This window comes from Brassica napus, chromosome C6 (assembly GCF_020379485.1).
Source record: "Brassica napus cultivar Da-Ae chromosome C6, Da-Ae, whole genome shotgun sequence".
In the NCBI taxonomy this organism is placed as follows: Eukaryota; Viridiplantae; Streptophyta; class Magnoliopsida; order Brassicales; family Brassicaceae; genus Brassica; species Brassica napus.
In genome coordinates this window covers 20,953,909-20,959,908 of record NC_063449.1, presented here as the reverse complement: position 1 = coordinate 20,959,908, position 6,000 = coordinate 20,953,909, and the positions used below count along the sequence as shown (strand labels likewise).

At 46.3% G+C, this 6,000-nt stretch overlaps 1 non-coding gene across 1 annotated transcript; it reads left to right on the top strand.

Annotated features, from left to right (window-relative positions):
- The first annotated feature begins 4,669 nt into the window (after positions 1 to 4,669).
- On the top strand, positions 4,670 to 4,776 carry LOC125589415. The gene has a single exon (XR_007325608.1). It is a non-coding gene; the product is annotated as a small nucleolar RNA R71 (small nucleolar RNA).
- Positions 4,777 to 6,000: the final 1,224 nt, after the last annotated feature.

Sequence of the window (6,000 nt, the reverse complement as noted above, 5' to 3'; positions counted from 1 at the left end):
CTGAATGGAACGCCTCTCCTTGGCTGATTTGATATCGAAGTTGAGTAGTTTGACAGCCCATGCCGCCTTGTACTCGAGTTCCACAGGGAGGTGACAGGCTTTGACATAGACCAAATGATATGGAGTGGTCCCTAATTGCGTTTTATAGGATGTTCTGTAGGCCCATAGCGCATCATCTAACTTTAAAGACCAGTCCTTGCGTGTAGTTCCAACCGTTTTCTGCAGGATGCACTTGATCTCTCTATTAGACACTTTCACTTGACCACTTGTTTGGGGGTGGTATGTCGTAGCAACTTTGTGCTTGACACCGTTCTTCTTCAAGAGCCCTTGGAAGACCTTGTTGATGAAGTGTGTGCATCCGTCGCTTATGACTACTCGAGGTTCTCCAAACCGAGGAAAAATGATGGTTTTAAACATTTTGGTTACAACCCGCGCGTCATTAGTGGGACTGGCGATTGCCTCTACCCACTTGGAAACGTAATCCACTGCCACTAGAATGTACTCGTTCTTGCACGATGGTGGGAATGGTCCCATGAAGTCGATCCCCCTACAGTCGAACACTTCCATCTCGAGTATGAAGTTCTGGGGCATCTCGTTCTGCTTGCTAATGTTCCCTTGTCTTTGGCATGAACTGCACTTGGAGATGAAAGCTTGGGCATCTCAGAACATTGTTGGCCACCAGAAACCAGCTTGCAAGATCTTGGAGACAGTCTCGAATGCTGCAAAGTGACCGGCATAAGAAGAACCATGGCAATGAAGCAAGATTTCCGGAATTTCAGCTTCCGGAACACAGCGTCGGAACACTCCATCTTTGCAGTGTCGATACAAGAACGGTTCATCCCAAAAGTAGAGTTTTGCATCCCTTAGAAATTTCCGCTTCTCATTCCCAGTAAACTCAACAGGTTCTTTCTCTGCTGCTAAGAAATTAGCAATCTCAGCGAACCACTGTAGGTGGGAGTACCTCTTTTTTATAGCCGCAACAAAGTGTTCCTGGTCGGCGGAACAATCCGCAGAACAATCAGCAGAACAGTCCGTGGCGTGAGTATCTGGGCTGTTCTCGGCATACAGACCAATCGAGTAGACTTGTTCTTCAAGGAGACTATCATCAAGAACAGTCTCGTTGTCGATCTTCATTCTAGGCAAATGGTCGGCGACACCATTCTCAAGGTCGAATTCCTGGAGTAGGAGGATCCATCGGAGCAGGCGTGGTTTGGCATCTTTCTTCGTCAGCAATCACTTCAGAGATGCATGATCTGTGTGCACTATCAATTTAGATCCTACTAGGTAGGACCTAGATTTCTCAAAGGCGTAGACTATGGCCAGAAGCTCCTTCTCCGTTGTCGCATATCGACATTGGGCTTCATCAATCGTCCTGCTCGCGTAGTAGATCACATGCAGTTTCTTATCCTTTCTTTGTCCCAGCACTGCTCCTACCGCAAAATCACTGGCATCTGTCATGATCTCGAAGGGTAAGTCCCAGTCCGGAGGCTGAACGAGTGGTGCACTGATCAAGGATCCTTTGATAGTGTGGAATGCCGTTAAACATTCGCTGTCAAACTCGAATCTGGTATCCTTGCAGAGCAGTCTCGTGAGTGGTCTTGCGATCATTGAGAAATCCTTGATGAATCTCCTGTAAAAACCCGCGTGTCCCAGGAAGCTCCTTATTCCCTTGACTGATGTTGGTGGCTGCAAACTCATCATGACTTCAATCTTTGCCTTGTCGACCTCGATCCCCTTCTCAGAGATCTTGTGCCCAAGAACAATCCCATCCTTAACCATGAAGTGGCACTTCTCCCAGTTCAGCACTAGATCCTTCTCCTCGCAGCGCTGCAGTACCCTGCACAAGTTTTTTAAACAAACAGTAAAAGAGCTTCCATAGACACTGAAATCGTCCATGAAAACCTCCATTATATCCTCAATCAGGTCAGTGAAAATAGACATCATGCTACGTTGAAATGTCACAGGAGCATTGCACAAGCCGAATGGCATTCTTCTGTATGCAAACGTGTCGTATGGGCACGTGAACGTCGTCTTCTCTTGATCATCCGGGTGGATAGGGATATGAAAGAAACCTGAATAACCATCTAAAAAGCAATAGTATGGGTGGTTAGCTAATCGTTCAAGCATCTGATCAATGAAAGGTAATGGAAAGTGACCCTTGCGAGTCGCAGCATTCAATTTACGAAAATCTATGCACATGCGATGTCCAGTTACTGTTCGAGTATAGATCAGTTCATTCTTCTCATTTGTTATGACAGTTATTCCACCCTTCTTAGGAACTACATGAACATGGCTAACCCAGTTACTATCAGAGATGGCATAAATCACACCAGCCTCTAGAAGTTTCATTATCTCTTTCTTTACAACATCTTTAAGATTTGAATTTAACCTCCTCTGATGCTCTATAGAAGTCATCGATTCATCTTCTAGGTGTATTCTATGCATGCAAATATCAGGTGAAATGCCATGAATGTCAGCTACTGAATAACCTAATGCCTTACGGTATTTTCTCAGCTCACACAGGAGTTTAGCTGTTTCCACATTGTCCAGTTCAGAATTCACAATAACAGGATAAGTAGAATTTGGCCCTAAGAACGCGTACCTGAGCCCCGTAGGGAGGGATTTTAGCTCGATCTTTGGAGCTTTCAGTTCGCTCCATGGATCGTCGCGAGGCGTGCTCAGCTTAGTAGCGCCCTTCGAAGCGACTGCTCCAGAGGTATCGCTCTGATTGCTCTCGTCTTTCTCCCCCAGACTTAGATTGGTTACAAGTCTCTCCATGCTTTTGGCTGAGTCAAGCATCTTGTCGTAGCCGTCCGCGTCCACGCTCATGACATTTTGCTCTGTCGGAGAGCGGATCAGAGCTAGCTCGAGCGGATCGTCGGTAAGGATCTCCTCGATCATCCCTTCTTGAGGGAGTAGCGCCTGATTGCTATAAACAACGGTGTATGTCTGCGCATCTAGCATCGGTTTCTTCAGCAATTTGTTCATTTCGAACTTCATCGCAATGTCTCCTAGGTGAAGATCAATCCTCCCTTGCCGAACATCAATGATCGCACCAGCTGTGCACAAGAAGGCACGTCCCAAGATGAGTGGATCTCTCGGTTCTTCTTCAACTTCCAGAACCACAAAATCTGTCGGAACAAAAGTGTTCCCCACTCGGACATGAAGATCTTCCAGAATACCCACCGGTGACTTGACTGATCTGTCAGCGAACACCAGGGAGAGTCTTGTCGGTTTGAAGTTTGTGAAGCCCAGTCGTTTTGCCACAGAGTAAGGCATGAGATTGACGCTGGAACCCATATCGCATAGAGAACAGGCGAATACAGTTCTCCGGATTTGTATGGAGAGAACAAACTTGCTTGGATCATCCAATTTTTTTATCGGCTTGTTCTGAAGTACAGCAGTGCACTCTTTTGAAACCATCAGTAGCTCAGTGTCTCCAGTCACCTTACCAGAGATCAACCTTTTCATTAAGCTGCGCATAGAAGGGATCATTTGAATCGCATCTACAAGAGGTAATTTGATAGTTAGATCTTCCAGCATCTTTTTACACTTGGTCTCCTCCCGATCCTTGAGAGACGTCTTTACTGGAACAGAATATGGAACCTTGGGGGTGTATTCGCGCGGAGGAACAGGCTCAACTGGTGGAGCGACAGGTGTCGGATCAGTCTCAGCAGACTGTTCTGGTTCCTCGTCAGATAAAGGAAGTGCTTCAGATCTTGGTTGCTCACCCTCTTTCGGCTTACCCTTTTCCGCTGCTGACAACTTCTTGGGAATTGTATCCGGTAGGTTTCTTCTACTCCTTAGTGCTACAGCATTGCATTCTTTAGGATTCTTGTCGGTCTTTCCAGGTAGAGTACCTTCCTGCCTCTTGACGCTCTCAGCTGTCTGTACGATCTGAACATCCATCTGGCGCATATGGCTGGCTACATTATCATATTTGGTACTCAGGTCATTGAACATGTGGTTCATCCTGGAGTTGATGTCCGTGGTGACTTGATTCAGCGCTTTCCCTTGAATCTGTTGACCCTGGAGCAGCTGCTGCATCATCGTCGCTAGACCCTTTATTTCGTCTTGCGGAGCAGTTGTAGGTGAAGGAGTGGTCGGTTGAGCAGTTTGCTGTTTCTGGTTCTGGAACTGGTTATTCTCCGCTTGGCTCAGGACATATGTTCTTCCCTGATATGGTTTCTGATAGCCGCTGTTCTGCCCTTTACTGTTCTGAGCGTTGTCAACCGGATTGTCAGCCTTGGAATATGAAAAGAGGTGAGGATTGTTCCTAACGTTAGGGTTCGGGTGGTAGTTCTTGTACTGCCATCCTTGTCCATTGACGTAGGTCACTTCTTGCTGATCATCCATGGTGTTGTCTCCCTCAGTTGTAGTGTCTGAAACATTGTTCTCTGATGCAGCTTCCTCCATGATGAACACTTGGCTCTGATTACCTTTCAACAACTGGTCAACCTTAGCCGCAAGGTCGTCTATCCTGTTTACGCTTTTTGAGCGATCATGTTCCTTGTTCTTGTTGAGGGAGCTGGACGCAATATTTTCGATCAGTGCGAATGCGCCTGGTGTTGTTTGTGTCATGAAATCCCCATTGCTCGAGGAATCCATAACATTGCAAAATTCATAGCTCACTTCATCATAGAACACTTCCAGAATATAGTCATCCTCAAACCCATGGTGAGGGCACCCCCTTCGGTATTCTTTGTAACGTTCCCAAACATCATAGAAAGGTTCATCGGTCTTTTGCTTGAAATTCTAGATCTTATGCCTTAGAGCTGCGGTTTTGGACTTCGTATAGAAGTGGCTCAAGAACGCCGCTCTGACTTGTTCCCATGTAGTGAGCGTACCGGTTGAGAGCGAGACTAGCCAGCGAGCTGCTTTCCCTTCCAAGGAGAATGGGAACAGCGTGCACTTGATGTAATCTGGTGGCACTCCATTCTCGCGAGAGAAGTTGAAGACTCTCTCGAAATTCTCAATGTGGTCCAAAGGGATTTCAGCTGCGAGACCGTTGAACGTTTTCTTCTGCACCAAGCTGATCAAAGCGGGTTTGATTTCATAGTCCTGTCTAGTGCAGGGAGGCGGATTGATTGTGGAGCGAGTGGTGGGGAAGTTACACGGAAGGTTCCGCTCTCCGATGGGAGCGCCTTGTTGCTCGACTTGCTGAGCAGCAAGGTCGGCGGCTGCTTGGCGAGCAGCCTCTTGTGCGTTGATTGTCTGTTGCATCTGCTGCATCTGTTGTTGCATGAGCGCCATTGCAGCAGTGAGATCGTCTTGGCCTCCGTGATCAACCATTAAGTTGCTAGTAGGCCGCGGTTGTTGTCTGTTATGTCTTTCTAATCTTGCGAGCTCCTCGTTACTTAGCGTGAATAATGGCCCTTGTGCGTTGCTCCGAGTATGTCTACTGGTCATGCACCTGGATCATCAGCTGGAACAAAGAGAGAAAAGCAAGTTAGATGCTTTAGACTAAGTATAGAACTGAAAAACAAAGGTAAAATATCTGGTCCCCGTCGCAACGGCGCCAAAATTTGATACACTAAAACTGAACCTTTCCTACTGTCAAGTTAACAGTGATAATTGTAGTAATTTAGATTCATTCCAGAGGACCAGTCTACAATTTATTCTTATGATCTTTCAACATAGCTAAAACTAAAAATGGGGTTTTAAATTAAGTAGTGACTTGCAAGTAAAGTAAAAGATTTTACATGGTTTAGTTTCGAAATTAAAGATAAGCCGATCTAGGGTTTCTCATCGGGTGTTAAAACTTAGCCAAACATTTATTCAAGCTCGTTGAGACATGATCTAGAACACGGATCACTCTTAGTAGAACAACCCACTGTCGTGGCGCTGTTCCCTTTGCGGTTCGACCTTGACGCCTAAACTGTCGTTTGGATCAAGGATCGATCGCAAGCTATAGAGATCAAGTCCGATGGGTTCACTGAACACTCTAGTATCTACTTTCGCTGACTAGAGATGCTCAGCTCATTCATTCGATATCAGGTA